Source organism: Ahaetulla prasina, chromosome 5, assembly GCF_028640845.1.
Source record: "Ahaetulla prasina isolate Xishuangbanna chromosome 5, ASM2864084v1, whole genome shotgun sequence".
Taxonomy (NCBI): domain Eukaryota; kingdom Metazoa; phylum Chordata; class Lepidosauria; order Squamata; family Colubridae; genus Ahaetulla; species Ahaetulla prasina.
Genome location: NC_080543.1, coordinates 45043984 through 45061658, shown reverse-complemented (window position 1 = coordinate 45061658; position 17675 = coordinate 45043984).

Here is a 17675-nt window from a genome sequence, read left to right as displayed (position 1 = left end):
TTATAAGAAGGGGTGCACACTTATGCAGCCATGTTATTCTATTTTTTAATTATAATTTTCCCCTTTAAAAATTCACTTTATTTTTCGATTGAATTATACAGCTTATACTTTATATTAAAGGTGGAAAAAATTCTGAAGTGATTTAATTTGGTTTGATTTTTTACATCTCAAAAACCTGGCATTTTAAAAGGGGTGTGTCAACTTTTTATATCCACTGTAAAACTATGAGTTCACTTCTTACAGGCTTAAATCTCAGAGAGAACATGTCCTTTTTTAATATCACATTTTCTTAGCCTGATATTTATTCTTATATTTAAAATTGTTATCATACTTTTCCTCATTGATTTTTCCCCAAGAATAAGCCTACCTAGTTTCTTTGAGACTCATTTCATTGAACTCAGTTTTAGTCCCTTGTTCATCCTGACTGCTCTTGTCTGAATCTATTTTAATTTCTTTGTATACTGCTAAGGTGAGGACACAATACTTGCAATGGAATATGAACAAAGGAGAATAAGGTGGAACCATTATTTTAGTGATGTTAAAGCAATACGTCTATTTATTTAGCCTAAAATTGCTTTCTTTACTGCAACTTCACATTATTAGCTCATCTTTGGTTTGCCGTCAACCATTATTCCAAAGTTTTGTTTTCAGAAGTACTTTTTTCCAACTTATTTCCATCAATTTGATTTTGTAGCCTAGGTGAAGAACTTAGAAATTTGTCTCTGTAATGTGCAACCATTTTCAATCAATATAATATTGAACCTTATTTTTGACTAACAAGATATTATATACTCTAACCAATTATGTGACATCTGCCAAATTCTCTTCTCACTGTGCTGCTTGATATTCAGTTGTGGGCATTAGAAACAAAATAAATTTTCATTTCTGTTGATTTCACAAACCCATTTATTTAGTGTTTTTGTCAACAATAGAGAAAGGATTTACAGTTGCCTTTTTTCTAGGATTATTTTTTTCAACTGGCCACCATTCTGGAAATATCCCATCTTGACACCGAACAGTTCACCACTATTTAGTTTCTGAACCAGTGGTGGGTTGCTCCCGGTTTGCACAGGTTCAGGAGAATCAGTAGTAAAAATCTATCATCAGTCAGAGAACCAGTAGTAATGGCTGGCTGGCCATGCCCCCGAACTGTTTCCCTGGTCGCCACTCACTCACCCCGGCCATTATGTTCATCGCCACCATGTTCTCTGTGCATGCGCATCCCATTGCCTTGCAAGTCCAATGGGATGTGCATGCACAAAGAACATGGCGCTGATGGCAGATGCTTTTTCCGCTGCTACTTTTTGGCAGCCTGTGGAGAAAGTGGCTGGCAAAAAAGCCTTTTTGGAGGCTTCCTGGCCAGCTGCTTTCCAGTAGTGGCAGCTGGCTGTGAGCTGCCAAAAATTCGGGTCAGCTTGCCTTCCTGACTCTGGACCAACCACCATGGAAGATAAGCAGCCAAAAAAAAACCCAGTGGTGGGGGAGGAAGGCACGCAAGCAGGCCTGGCCACAGAGACCACCAGGAAAGCAGGCAAGCATGTTGGAGGTGCCCAGCTAGCTAGTTCTCTTCCCCGTGGCCCTGCCATGCTTGCCTACCTTCCGGCCAAGCCAATGGGTAAGCGGGCGGCTCTTCGGGGAGACAGAGCTCTGTTCTGGAGGTGAGAGAGGCTGAGGCAGCAGTGGTGCTGGGGGAAGGTGGACGGATGTCACACACACATACACACACACACACACCTGTTGCCCCCACTGCCGCTACTTTTGCTGTCGGCCTCTCAGCACTCTTAAAGTCAATTGTGAAGAGCTGGAAGATGTTTCCTTAAATCTCCCCAAGTCATTGTTGGAGCATCAAAGATCTAAGAAAATCTCTTATAGCTTTTCACAATTGACTTAAAGAGTAGCAAGAAACCAACAGCAAAAGAAGCGGCAGGGGAGGCGACAGGGCAGGGTGTGTGTGTGTGTGTGTGTGTGTGTGTGTGTGTGTGTGTGTTACCCTTCACAAGGACTTAGAGGCAGCCCCTATGAGGAAAAGAGGAGGTGGCAAAGCCCTGGCTATCCCCCGGGAGAGGATCACGTAGGGACACACACACACACACAAGCTGCTGTCGCCTCCGCTGCCGTTTCTTTTGTTGTCGGCTTCTCGGTGCTCTTAAAGACAATCGTGAAGATGTGGAAGACGTTTCCTTATATTCTCCCCCAAGTCATTGTTGGAGCATCAGAGATCTAAGAAGACGTCTTCCAACGCTTCACGATCAACTTTAAAAGCAGCAAGAAGCTGACAGCAAAACAAGCGGCAGTGAGGGCGATGGACGTGTGACGTGTCCTTCCACGGTCCTCTCCCGGGTGACAGGGCTTCACCACTACCTCTTTCCCTCTGAGATTGCAGCCATCAGGTGGGGAGGAAACAGCACCTGGTTCCACTTCCGGGACAGGAGAGGTGAGGAGCAGCAGCAGCTGCAAAGTTGGAGGCTCTTGGAAGTGGTGGGGGGAGGGCGAGAGGGAAGCAAATCTCTTCTTGGTCCTGGGGGGGAAGTTTGTCAAAATTCCATTCCTTTTTTACGTGCATCCACATAAAGGGGGCTTTGTCGCTCTCTCCCCCCTTATTCACTTACCCACTCTTAGTTCAACCTGGCATTCCTACAGCGGTGGTCCTCCTGCCTGGCAGCTGCTAGCCAAGAAGTCTGTGAAAGTGCAGCCAAGGGGCACTGTCCGCCCCCCCAGCCCCGGGACTGAAAAGACACCTTTCTGCCTTTGTCAATGGCTGCACTGAGGCCCCTTAACTCCCAGACCTCCCCACCCCAATATTTTTTGTAGGGAAGTTGCAATATTCTTTTTGTAGGGAAGTTGCAGTGGGTGACGGGAAAAGCTTGGTCCGTCTTCACCTCCCAAACTACAGACAGCAACATCTGGGCCAGGTGAGGTTTTGTCCGCCTTGCGAGAGATACAAGAGACGGCAGCCTTCCAAATGCAGGGAAGGCATTTCAGCCATTATTCAGAGACTGAAGCCCTGATTGGAGGACTTTGTGGTTGATGAGGTGATTAACAGAAAGTGTTGTGCCTCGCCCACCCTCCTCTCCTCAGCCAGGCCCCTCCCATCTCCTGCTATCTGAGCCAGAGACTGATAGTGAAGAAGAATGGCCTGGCATGCCTCCAGCCCTCAGCCCTGGCACCATGCCCGGACAGACTGAGCAAACAAACCTCCCTACAGCGTGTGAGCACGAAGCCAGCCACGAGCTAGAATTGCCGGCAGCTGAGCAGGAGGACGAAAAGACACAGTAGACAGATCCCCACTTCCAGAGGATGGAGAGGCGACGTCAGCAGAAGGAAGGGAGGGGCAGGCCTGGATAAGTGCTGAGTCATGGAGCCACACCCCATGGCCTATATAAAGGATCTGCTTCTGGTTGCTGAAGTCACACCTTGGATTCCTGCCTGCCCTGAGAACTCTGACAGGAATTTGACAGAGCTGCAGAGGCTTCGTGGCCACGCTTGATACAGACTTCCCAGACCTGGCCGACAGAGGAGGAGTGGGACACGACAGAAAGGCTGTTTTTCTAGACATGAAGAGGGTCACCCCTGTTTTCCAGTTCAAGCTGCTCAGCAGGCAGGCTTTTATTTTGTCAGCCCAAAGGGGGGACGTACGTAGGAAATCACCCTGTCTCTGCAGCATCAGTCAAGTGACTGAGTGGGCATGGCCAACTCGATGTCACTCACAGCAAGGTGCCGCCCCTACTACTTCTCCCATATTAAGTAAATACAAGATTATCATCTTGTCTAAAGAATGGAGAAAATAATTTACTTCTAACTAAAAAAAATACAATAATTCATAGGTCATACTTCTAAAATGAACTTAAAATATATGGATAAGGGCAACAATGTATGAGAAGGTTCTTGCAGTGGAGGAATAGCATTTCACCGAGGCAGTCTTCGTCGGCGCCATCTTGGAAGAAAAAAAAAGGAAGTGGTGATAAAATAAACAGGACTTTCATCCCTATAGATATCATAAAAATATGACTGAGTAGCTGTTTACTAGCATTTGGTTTAAGATCTGTGAAAGAACTAACCCTGTCTGCATTGGTTTATTAAGAATATGGATTGTGTGTTATTCTTCTCTATCCTGCTTTGTTTAAATCCTGAAGAAGTTAACTTTCTGTAAGGAAAAAATGCAGATACATGTAGGACATAATGTGCCGCGTGGTGGATATTCTTTGTCTACTGTATTCTTCCCTTCACATTCCCTTCCAGTATGTAGTAGGAAAAAGGCTATTTGCTGTGCTGCTTTGATAATCATATAGTAGCTCTAAAATCAAAGGAAAGGAAGGGATTCTAGAAATCATCCTCGGTCTTATTGTAGGTATCTTGGCATGGAATTGGCAAATAAAGTGGAAAAAGCTGTCATCTTTACCTACTGATGCTTTCAAGCACACAGACACTGGAGAAAAAGAGGAATGCATATGATGTTTCACCAAGAAGAAGGTAGAATGCAAGAAAAGAAAAGGGAAATAGAGCATAATAAGTTTAGCTCCAGGTAGTAAGCTGCTGAGCAAAAAATAAAACAAATTATCTCAATAACTATTATCTATGTCTGCTGTTATGCAACCCAGGATTTATATACTCTCAAAAAAATCCCATTAGTCTTTTAAACAAACAAAACAGAAATCTATTGCTTTATCAGAATAATATTAAAGTAATTTCTGACCCTTGCTTTCTATGTCCTCAGCCATATTAATGAGAAGGCATAACTTATTTTATGCACAGCCAACATTTTATTAGAAAAAGATGGAAAATACTGCCTTAAAATCTGAATGAATTTAAGTTTCATCCACAGTCTGGGAATGAAATGAAAGCAACATCATGAAAATATGTCCCTTATAAATGGTCAGTAGGGCATCTTCATATTGCAGTTGGAGAAATATGAGTCTGAACCCTAAGGAAAATAAATGTGAGTTGCATTTTTAAAAAATTCATCATCAATTTCCTTTCTTCCCTTCACAATAGATCAATAGCTTACTTTATTTACTTATATCCTTTATTTACTTATATCCAATAGCTTACTTTATTTACTTACTTATATTGGATTTGATGACAGCTCAGTTGCGATAGCCACAATATGAAGCAAGCCCTCAGACTTGTGGCTATCTCAAATGGTCCTTCATAAAATCTAAAAAAAAAAGTCCCAGCAGGAGCTCTTCCATAACAGATGAAACAATGTTGTCATTCCATACGTTGCAGAAATATCTGAAAACCTCAGGAGGATTTTCAACCAACATAAAATACATGTACACTTTAAACACAAGAATACACTAAGGCAGAGGCTTCTCTCCCCACCCGCACCCGCCAGGATAAAACACCCAGACACAAACTGAAAATAGTGGTTTATGCAGTACAATTCAGTGAGATGTGTCCAGATCTGTACATTGGAGAAACAAAACAATCATTTCACAAATCCATGGCATAACACAGGAGAACAAACCCATCAGGACAAGATTCAACAGTTCATCTGCATTTGAAAGGCAAAGCCCAGTCTTTTGAAGGCAGCAAAGTCCACATACCAGACAGACAGTATCACTGGTTTGAAAGAAGGGTAAAAAAGGCCATCTATATTAAAATTGAACAGTCCTTTGTCAACAGAGGGGGAGGGATATACCACCACCTATCTGTTTACAATACAGTCTTTTTAGAGTTCCAGGAAGACTCCATACCTATTATCACTCTAATTCAGGTGACCTGAGGTACAAGGAACCTCAAAGACTCTCAGGGTTAATGACAACTGCTAACAATCAGATGACTACAAAGAATATAAATCCATCCATTCTCCAGCATTCAGTCAGAATTGAGGATGCTTCTTGGATGAGAAGTGAAACGTCTTACAGGAAAAAACAAAGAAAGTCCAGAAAAAGCACTTTGGGGATATTTCTAGTTTATTTATTATTTAGGATTTCAAGCTCTATATATTGTCCAATTGTTAAATAAAATGTTAAATAAAATCTGCCTTCCTGAAGATCAAGGTGACTTATAATGACTTTCCACCAAAAGTGGAAATAACTCAGGTTACTATTGTAAAAATGAAAAATTTAGGCCATTTTTATTTTTTTTAAAACTATGTTTCTACAATAGAAACAATTACTATTAGTAGTTACTTATGACAAATGCCTTGTTTGTCAAATTATTTCTAAAATATTCCAATGTACAGTAAATGTTTAATCACCTGAATTCATCCCTATCTCCCCATTTCTTCAGTCTGAGCATTTTATGGAGAAACAAAAGCTTATCGTAATCTTTTTTCCCTTCTCTGCATTCAAGGTTCAGCTTTTCTCAAACTGCATAACAAGCATTCCTTCAAAGGGATTAGGTCTATATGAATCACCCCTATTTTGATTTAGATTGGAGATCTGAGATTCAAAAGGCCCAGGATTTGACTCAAACGCATGATTCAAGGGCAAACCTATTTCATTTAAGCACCTTCAAGATTCAATTTTAAAGAAAGAATTATCCAAAATCTATAATGGGGAAGCTTCAAAATGCCTTCATTTTTCTTATAGAATGAAATGTGTTTCATCTGGGGCTGATAAAAATAGCAGAGATGGTAGACCCTGTAGAAGACATTCACCCTACTAACTTTCAGCTACATAGCTTTAAGGATTTCATCACAATAAATTTTTGAAGTGTTACCCTTAAGGCTGAGTTTGTATGAATAAGAAAAGCAAAAAGCATATCAAGAAAGTTAGCTGAAACAATGGCCATGAATTAAAATAAAAATAACATAAGTTTTATTTTCTCATGGTCTTTTTGGATTGTCGGATATGCATGACACAAAATCATATTCGCTGATATACTGAATAAGATGGTATAAATATGCTGCCTCTCATCACTGCTTTTTCTTAGGTGCCATTAAAGCAGGGATGTCAAACTTGATTTCATTGAGGGCCAGATTAGCATTGTGGTTGTCCTCTGGGGGCCAGGGGGAGGGGTATGGCCAGGGTGGTTGAAGCTGACTGGACATGGCCAGGTCAACATTGTGAAAGGTGCTTGTAGGGGTTGGGTGGAGTTGGAGAGGGAATTCAGAGGTTTCTAGTGGGTGGTGTGGTGGATGGGAGGCTCATCCCATGGGATGAGGTGAGGCGAGGCAGAGGGTGGGGCAGCTGCAGCCAGAAACTGTCGGCCTCAGCTGGCACACTCTGCAGCTCTGGAGCCCAGTGCCACCACTGGGCTAGCTGTCCAAACAGCAGGTGGATGTGGGGAGGGGAGGCACATGATGTGGACCTGTTGTGGCCAACCGATGGTCAGCAGAGTTGGCAGCAGAGTTGGAGAGTGAGGAGCTTGGGTAGGAACTTGGGCCAGTCCTGGGGGGAAAACCCGGATCAGGGCTCTGCATCAGAGGAAGAGTGGGGGCCAAGGCCATCTGATAGTTATGTGCAGCCTCCGGAGTCTAATAGTAGCGAGGCAGAAGAACAGCAGGAGCCTATTCCCAGTGTGTGCATGCACAGAGCTGCCAGACAACAAGAACAATTAAGAAAACGGGTTCAACTTGGGAGTAAGGCTTGGAGATGATTGGCCCCTCTCATAAGACATAAAAGAAAAGTGAACGGGACATGAGCTTTTGCAGGAAGCAATTAGTTCATCTGGCCAATTCAAGATTTGAAAATTTTGTTGTGACGCTGTGCAAAGTTTGGCCTTGCCCCGCATCTAAAAATTAGCTCTCTGGCAGTGTTCCACGTGAGATACGTGGGTGTTGATAACCTTCCTCTGAAAGACTGTTTATCAAACCTTGTGGACTGTAAATGAAAGTAATTTACAGTTGTGTAAATAAAAGAGGTTTTGCCAGACTAAGATTGTGCTTTATACTTTCTAAGGAAGCCTAGGGCAGAACAGGACCCAATGTCTGCTTTTGCTGTGGTTGGAGAGCTATTCTTTCCCTTGACCTTCTTGCCACATGGAGTGCATTCCCCTCACTCATCACTCAATACACCTCAGGCCCATTGTGGGCTGCCACCGCTGCTGCTTGGCAGACCCACCCAGCCCAAAGGAGGCAAGGCAGCCAGCTAGAAAGGCCGAGTAGAGGTGGTAGAGCATGTCGAGGCCCAGCACATAAAAGGCAGCCACCCTGAGTGGGGAAAGCTGGATCTCAATCGGCACCATGGCTGCCCACTACCAGCAGATGGGGGCAAGGCATGTGATCCTTGCTGAGCCTGAACGGCCATGGCACCGATGGGGATTTGGCTCACAGTGGTTGCCTTTTGCCTGCTGGGCCTGAATTTTCTCTACCACCTCTACTCAGCCTTTCTAGCTTTCTGCTTCACCTCCTTCATGGTAGGTGGGCCTGGTGCTCCATGTGGCAATGGCAACGGCCTAATGGCCCTGCATGAGCTGCTGGCAACCTCGCTGGTAGCAGTGGCCTACAGCAGTGCCGAAGTTTGTCAGTTGCATGAGGGGAACACACTCTACTCAGAGGCCAAGGGTAAGACTCGCGATGGGGCTGAGGAGATGACCAGCAGTAACCAGCAGCAGCTGCACCACCCCCTGTTCACCCAAGTGTCTTGGCCCATGGTGGTGGTAGTAGCCAGATGCAAAGGCACAGGGGGAGGCACGCAGTCTGGAGCAGGCATGTCCAGTAGTCTGCATCATGTGCCTACTCCCAACTCTGCCTGCTGCTGGTGCCATTGCCAGCATGCCTGCTTCTTGGAGGGAGTGGAGCTTGCTGTGGAACTGCTGTTGCTAGATACTTCACCCACCTGCATGCACACACACACACATGTGAAAGGCCGGCAAATGGGGCATGGAGATGCTGGTGCAGATGTGGCACTGAACTGCAACCTGGTGGCATCCATCCAGACCGAAGCCAGCCTTAGATCCATGGGATCACCTTGTCTCTGCCCCCAGATGTGTACATAGGAGGCAGAAAGTGCACGAGAGCTGGCATCCTGGGTGAAAGGATAGCACTCAGAATGCAGTCCCCAGGGGTGCCAGGCCCCATGCACTCCTTGCCTCCTTTGTGCATGCACAAGGGGCGAGGCTGAGGCTGTGCCACAGATCTAAGGCTAGCTGCGGGCTGGCCTGGATGATTGCCACCAGGTTGCAGATCAATATCCAGTTTAGGCTGAGTGGTGGTCACACGGGCCAATCCTTCGCTGTTTCTTGGGTGGCCCCATGGGCCAGATCTTACCACCTTGTGGACCAGATATAACCACCTCATGGGCTGGATCTCACCACCCCCTGGGCCAGATCTAACCACCTAACCAGATCGAGCCCACAGCCTTGAGTTTGACATCCCTGCATTAAAGTGACTCTAAATATGTGAGACACTTGGCCCACATGTAAATCTCCGCCGCTTGCCTGTTTCTCAAAGCAGAAAACATTTGGAGCAAAAGCTGTAATTGTTATTGTAGTATTAATTCATATTTTCAAGAAACTTTAACCTACCCCAATTACGAAGAATAGAAAAGTAAGAATTGATCTGAGAGTACATATTGGTCTTTTTGGCCTTGAGCTCATTTTCTCAGTGTTAAGAGTTGAGTGGTATTCCTATTTTTTATTAACAGATAAAGGGCAGAAATGTAGTCTTCCAGTGGCATAAATGAAAATGAAGTTAAGATCTGTAGTTGGTTCAAGAAGTAGAGAATTAAAAAGTGAGAGGTTCTTGGTTTTTCTGATTCATTAGTAGCCTTCTTCTTGACTTCAGTGTGTTTGATATTATCAACTGGAAGGAGGCCAGAGTCTTAATCCAGGCTCTTGATATTATTTCAGTTGGCTCTTTTTCCTCTGTTGATAGTAAAGGTGGCATATTTGTCTAGTTGAAATTCCATTGCAATATTTGACTATATATTCAGGCAGAGTTGAGCAGTTATTCTATTTCAGAATCACTTAAATGCTGTTTTTCCATACAGCTGCAGATTATTGATGTAGTGCATTGGGTCCCTGGCAGATGTTTTTGATATTTGAGAGCCATGACCTGATTCATTTAGTACTATTGACAATGAAATCAATGAAATGAGAAATAATAGTGGTGAAAGCGAGTCATCTTGAAATATTTCTCACTTGATGTTAACCTCTCCCAGTATATCACCATTGACCAGTATCCATGGCTTCCATTGTGCCATTTATCTTGGCATAACACTTCTGATGCTTCTACTGTTGTTTCTATGTGCTTGATTATCCAGTCATGTGGTAGGGAATCAAATGTCTTCTTGTAATCAATGAAAGCTACATTCAAGTTGATCTTCTAAAATCAGTTGTCAATTAGTTGATCCTTTATCTCCTTTGCTGCCTGGGTGGTTTCCTTTCTGCTCAGACTGAAAAGTTTATTTTCAGATAGGTGCTGTTGGATTACATTAGTTATCACACCATTTAGCAATTTGACAGTTATCGTTAAGCAAGTACTTGCCTGGTGTTGCCCCTTTCATTATCAGGTAGGTTTTGCCAGACGTTAACCAATCTTCAATTCCATCTTCTTGTAATATATTATTATACTGCTTGGCAATGAGTCATATGATTCAACTAAATTCCTGCTGTTTCTTCACCTGGTGCTGACCAATTCATGATCTCCGTTGCCCTTTTCTGCATCATTTCTGCTGTTATTATTAGTCATTTCATTTATTTTCAGTTTTTAGTTTATTTTCTTTTTTTGTTTCTTAACTTCCTTTATCCTAGATGCATTCTTGTTATATTTCTTCAGATTGTCCTATGGTTCTTATATAAACTGCACCCTTTCTTCTTTGTCAGGTGCTAACTGGTTCATTGCAACCTCTCTGTTGTTGGATTGATAGAAATGTTTCTGACTTGACTGAATTTGAAGATTTTTGTCTCTGGTGTACAATTTTAGCTTTATATTTGCTGATCTCCATCTCTTCCTCCTCCTCATATGAATAATTAATTCCGTGAAAATTTAGCCTTTATTCACCTTTATACAGATAAGGACATTGTTAATTCTATAATCAGGCAGTTAGGTATGATGAAAGCCATATTTCAATTTGCTCAAAAGTGTTCATTTCTAGCAGACTGTACTGGGAGTGTTTGGTTCTTTTTCTTTGTGTGTGAAATCATGCCTTAGTGCATTAGTACTAAGTACATTAATTATTAATAAGTACATTAATTATTAATTAGTACTTGTAATTAATGTATTAATTAATACAATAATGTTGAAAAGGCACTTCGCAGACTGAAACCATCTCTATCTATTGGACCTGATGGTCTATGTGCATACTTCTTAAAAAAGCTTCTACTGTTATAGCAGAACCCCTAAGCATAATCTTTGAAAAATCTTTTAGGACCAGCTCCCTTCCCAAACTATGGTCACTAGCCACAGTCATCCCTGTCTTCAAAAAAGGAGACCCCAGCCTAGTTCAAAATTACAGACCAATTTCTTTATGCTGCGTCACCTACAAAGTAATGGAATCAATCATCAACCAATCCATCACCCTCCACCTAGAAACAAACAACCTACTCTCTGATAAACAATTTGGTTTCAGAAAAAAATTATCGTGTAATTTACAACTTCTTCACTGCAAAAACATATGGACTGCAAATCTTGATCAGGGAAAAGCAATAGATGCAATTTACATAGACTTCTGTAAAGCTTTTGACTCACTGGTACATGACAAACTTCTTCTAAAACTAAAATCCTACGGCATCTCCGGACCCCTCCATAATTGGATAATTCCGTTCCTGTCAAACAGGCAACAAATGATCAAAATAGGCAGTGCCCTATCAAATCCTGCTCCTGTTAATAGCGGTGTCCCCCAAGGCAGCGTTCTAGGACCAAAACTCTTCATATTAAAGATTAACGACCTCTGTGACCATATTATAAGTAATTGTGTTCTCTTTGCCGATGATGTTAAACTATTTAACACTACCAACAATGTGGCTATCCTTCAAAAAGACCTTGACTTTGTGTCGGAATGGTAAAAAATTTGGCAACTCCAAATCTCAACCAACAAATGCTCTGTCTTACACATTGGAAAAAAGAATCAGAACACTAAATACAAGCTTGATGGACATGACCTTGTAGATGACCCTCACTCCATCAAAGACCTTGGAGTTTTCATATCAAACAATCTAAGTGCCAAAGCCCACTGCAACTACATCGCCAAAAAGGCTTTAAGAGTTGTAAACCTAATCTTACAAAGCTTCTTCTCCAAAAACACTACACTACTAACCAGAGCATATAAAACATTTGCTAGACCAATTCTTGAATACAGCTCAACTGTCTGGAACCCATACCACATTTCTGACATCAGTACAATTGAACGTGTCCAGAAATATTTTACAAGAAGAGTTCTCCACTCCTCTGAATACAATAAAATAAGATTTGAAAGTAGATTTAAAAATCTAGAGGGTTAGGCTCTGCGCATGCGCAAGATGGCGGCCCAGTAGAATGAGCAGAGTCGACGATGGAGAATCTGCGGCAGAATGCGGTGCCCAGACGGCGTGCTGAGCCGTTTGCGCCCCCCGGTCGGTTGTGTGATCCCCCCAGCAGCCGTGGGAGAGGTCCACAGACTTTCTCGGACTCACGGCTGCTGAGGATGAGACCGGAGGACGAGGGCAAGTGTGGAGCGGCATCCATCTTACTGGGCGTGAGGTGAGGCCGCGGCTCGTCTGTTGTGGAGAGATGAGGCCGCGGCTTATTTTCTTTCCTTGCTGGACTATTCTGCGGTGTTCCTGGCTACTTTCGCCTATTCCGCCCTTCCCCTGGCCTTCTTTGGAGTGGTGTGGGAGCGAAGGGCTGTGAATGGTCCCTCTAGGGGCCTCTCTGTTTGAGACCCTCGGCCAGGATGAGAGGCTCAGCTCCTTGCCGCAGTGAGATCGGTGGCATTTTTACATCATGCAGGCGTGTAGGCCTGCTTTGGAAGTGTTGGGCTTGGCTCTCTGGAAAGGTCTGGCCCTGGGGAGTGGGCAGACCTTGGACAGGACCTGGAGCCTTAGGAGCTTTAGGAGTGGATAGCTGGCCTGGAGAGGTTCCTAGTTTTTTGGACTATTTTTTGGACTATTCTGGCTGAAAGCAGTGGCGTGGTGGGCATGGTGGGCGTGGAGGCTCCCTGGCCTAGTTTGGCCTAATTTGGCCTGCTTCTTCCTTTGATTGTAATGTTTGCATCATCATCTGCATTCTGTTTGGCCATTATGGGACTCTTCGGCCATGAGGGTTCTTGGAACTGCTATGGAAGATGTTGGAAACCAGCTTGTGATCTGCTGGGGGACCTACTTGGACCTACTTGGAAAGATCTACTTTGAAAGACCTATTTGGAAAGAACTACTTGGAAATATCTGTGGACACCGCTGGTGGTGATAGAAGCGCCACCTTTTCATCTTATGGATTTTAGGACTGAGCTCTGGGCGGAATAGCAATACCTTTGCTATCATGGATGCTATCTGCCTATTTTATATCACCTTCCATCTCTAAGCCAGCCACCATTTGAAGTGTCACCAGATAATGGTTATCCATCTGATGAACTTTGTGTAATATTCTGCCATCCTGGGACAGTCTCACCTCTCGTCGACTTCTGTCTTCATTTTATTCATTTATGCGATATTCAGTGCCAGAACTCTTGCGCCTGCGAGGTGCCCCCGCCTCACAGGAATGGCCCACTTCATTACTAAGGGCCGGCCTCAATGACGGGTCTTGGGACCCACAGAGGTGGCATGCGAAGAGAAAGAGCCTTTGGGGGTTTTTAGATAGGGCATTTTTAAGGGGTGGGAGGGTAAGGGCGGGTGTTGGGGGAAGCCCGTCGGGAGGGGGTCCAGTTCCTGCGTGTGCTCGCGGCGGTAAGTTAATAGGTTCGAGGGTCATGGGGGGGATTGCGTTCCGCCTGTTGAGGGTGGTCTTATTTGTACGGTAAGTGGGAGGGGCAGATATGGCAGAAGTGGGGGCCCACATCGTTCTATGGGGGCGCGCGCTCGATGTTTGCAGGCGATCGCGCGCCCCGAGCCCTCAGACTTCTCCCGTTTCCCGGATGGTCAAGACCCTCAGAGCCCGGGCCTTCGGCTGATGCTGTGCAACGCACGGTCCGTGGTCAATAAGGCCCCCCTAATTTATGATCTTATCCAGGGGGGTGCCGCGGACCTTATGGGCGTTACGGAGACCTGGTTGGGCGCAGAAGGGGGCGTGCCCTTCTTCAAATGTGCCCACCGGGTTTCCAAGCATTACAACAGCTGAGGGCCCAGGGTAGGGGTGGGGGGTGGCGGTTGTGATTAGAGAGAGTCTGGAGCCGAGGAGACCACTGTACCTCAGATTGCCGGGTGTGAATCCCTCTTTGTGAGGTGGGGTCATAGATGTCAGATGGGCTTGTTTGTCACGTACCTGGCTCCTTGCGGCGTGACAGCAGGCCTGCCCGAGCTCCTGAAGGTGGTTGCTGGAGTGGTGGTGGAGACCCCCAGACTTATAGTCATGGGGGACTTTAACTTGCCATCAACCGGCATGTCATCGACAGTTGCTCGGGAGTTCACGGCTTCCATGACGGCCTTGGACCTGACTCAAGTAGTTGATGGCCCTACTCACAGTGGGGGTGGCACACTGGATTTGATTTTCATCTCTGGTCAGTGGTTGAAGGATCTGGATTTGAGGGATTTAGTCATCGAACCTTTGTCATGGTCAGATCACTTCCTCCTTCGCCTGGACTTTCTGACTGCCACTCAACACCGCAGGGAGATGGAACCAATATGTTAGTTCCGTCCCAGGCACCTGATGGACCCGGAGAGGTTCCAGATGGAGCTTGGGCCGTTTCCTGAGGGTCTGGCTCACAGCACGGCCGAGGAACTTGTCGCGTCTTGGGAACGGGCCACGGCGGGGGCCTTGGACCGTGTCGTGCCTTTGCGGCCTCTGACCCGGCGTAGGTCTCAACCAGCTCCCTGGTTCTCCGAGGAGCTGAGGGGGATGAAACGCCGGAGAAGACGCCTAGAGAGTTCTTGGAGGTCCAGTCGTTCCGAGGCTGATCGGACACTAGTTAGGTCCTATACTAGGACCTACCTAGTGGCAATGAGGGAAGCGAGATGTTACTACGTCTCCTCCCTCATTGCGTCGGCAGATAACCGCCCGGCCGCCCTGTTTCGGGTAACTCGCTCTCTCCTTCAACAGGGGGAATTTGCAGGGACATGCCGAGGAGTTTAGTGGCTATCTATACGACAAAATTGTTCAGCTTCGGGACAGCCTGGACCAAAATTGGGTAGATCCAGGCGAGATGTCAGAGAGCCGTCTTGTTGAGACTATTTGGGATGAATTTGACCCTGTGGCTCCCGAGGACATGGACAGGTTGCTGGGTAGGTTGAACACCACCACATGTTTACTGGACCCGTGTCCCTCCTGGTTGGTGCTGGCCGCACAGGAGGTGACACAAGGCTGGCTCCAGGGGTTTACGAATGCTTCTTTGTTGGAGGGGGTCTTTCCGGCTGCCTTGAAAGAAGCGGTGGTGAGGCCTCTCCTCAAGAAGCCTTCCCTGGACCCAGCTGTTTTAGGTAATTATCGTCCGGTCTCCAACCTTCGCTTCGCGGCAAAGGTTGTAGAGAGTGTGGTGGCATGTCAGCTACCCCAGTACCTGGAGGAAACCATCTATCTAGACCCGTTCCAGTCCGATTTTCGGCCCGGATACAGCACTGAGACGGCTTTGGTCGCGTTGGTGGATGATCTCTGGAGGGCCAGGGATAGGGGTTATTCCTCTGCCTTGGTCCTATTAGACCTCTCAGCGGCTTTTGATACCATCGACCATGGTATCCTGCTGCACCGGTTGGAGGGATTGGGAGTGGGAGGCACCGTTCATCGGTGGTTCTCCTCCTATCTCTCTGATCGGTCGCAGACGGTGTTGACGGGGGGGCAGAGGTCGGCCCCGAGACGCCTCACTTGTGGGGTGCCTCAGGGGTCGATTCTCTCGCCCCTCTTGTTCAACATCTACATGAAGCCGCTGGGTGAGATCATCAGTGGTTTCGGTGTGAGGTACCAGCTGTATGCTGATGACACTCAGCTGTACTTTTCCACACTGGAACACCCCAACAAAGCTATCGAAGTGTTGTCCCGGTGTCTGGAAGCCATACGGGTCTGGATGGGGCGAAACAGGCTCAAGCTCAATCCCTCCAAGACGGAGTGGCTGTGGATGCCGGCATCCCGGTTGTCAGGCCTGGAAACCATACTAGACTTTAGGTTTCCAGACGCTGCCACATTTTTCCCCTGAGGGGAAGAAGGGGGGCTGAGGGGTATGGTAACATTCTTCAGACGGTCAAGATCGGATGGTGTTCACATCTGCAGGAAGAGTGGCGAGAGGATATTCGAATGAACTGGGAGAACGTGGGACCATGTGACCATCAAAGGGGTCAGGGGGGTGGGACTCTTGGGGGTTGTATAACTGGGAAAAGAATCCAGAAGTTCAGTTTTGGAATTTCACTCATCGTGTGCCAGTTTCCTCATGCTAGTAAAGAACTCTTAAAGACAATGGCTTCTGAGTTTTCTTTATGCAGAAGAGGTTTTTCTGGAACCTTGACATTATTCCAAAACTCCTAATTTTCTTTTGCTAACGGTACCCTCTCCTCCGCTCAGAGGGGGCCCGTTAGGGGGTTGCTGGGCCCCAGCCTCCGCAACCTCCACAGCGGTGCAAAGACCCAGTGAAGATGGAAGAGCAGCAAGCTGAAAATGTAGAAATAGCAGAGAAGGTTGAATCTGACAATTTAGTTGAAATCACCTACTTCCCGTCGGAAGATATGACTCCAAAACCCGAAGTGGTAGAGCCTGCTTGTCAGCTTGGAGCACGGCCCAAAGACTCTGATTCATGGGTAAGCTGTCGTCCGGGAGAAAACATTTCCCCGGGGCGGAATGGAGAGCCCCCTCCCTCTTCTCAACCTCACTGGAGGACAGTAAAACCCGGAGAAGCGGGAGAGTCACTGGATTGGGACCTGAGAAACCCCCTGAAATCCCAGTCCCTATTAGACCTCCCTGAAACCCCCAAGAGTCCCATCCCCCTGACCCCTTTGATGGTCACATGGTCCCACGTTCTCCCAGTTCATTCGAATATCCTCTTGCCACTCTTCCTGCAGATGTGAATACCATCCGACCTTGACTGTCTGAAGAATGTTACCATACCCCTCAGCCCCCCTTCTTCCCCTCAGGGGAAAAATGTGGCAGCATCTGGAAACCTAAAGTCTAGTATGGTTTCCAGGCCTGACAGACGTCCCCCCTTGGAAAAGAAGCCATATCGTAGGAAAGAAAACAAAGAGTTGATAAAGAAGAGTGTCAATGGTCTACACTTCCCTTCTACACCCCCCCTCCCCTCTCCAAGAGGTTTTTTAGGTTTGTCAGGGAAAGTGTCATGAAATTGTTTAATCAAATCGTCTGCATTTACTTTCCAACTTTTGACCCAAGTAGATTCAGATAATGGATATCCCTTCCAGTGGACTAAATATTGTAATTGACCTCTGTATAGTCTAGAGTCAAGGATTTTCTTGATTTCATAGTGGGTTTCACCTTGGATTATCAAGGGTGGTGGGGGAGCGGCAGGTTGAGGTCTCAGACCAGAATGTCTAGCAGGTTTTAATAAGCTGGTATGGAATACCGGGTGTACTTTCCCCAACATTCGAGGGAGTTTGAGTTGGACGGTAATGGGATTAATAATTTTTACAATGGGGAAAGGACCCAAAAATTTTGGACTGAATTTCCTGCTGGGTATTCTCAACCTCAGATACTTTGTAGATAAAAAGACTTTATCTCCAAT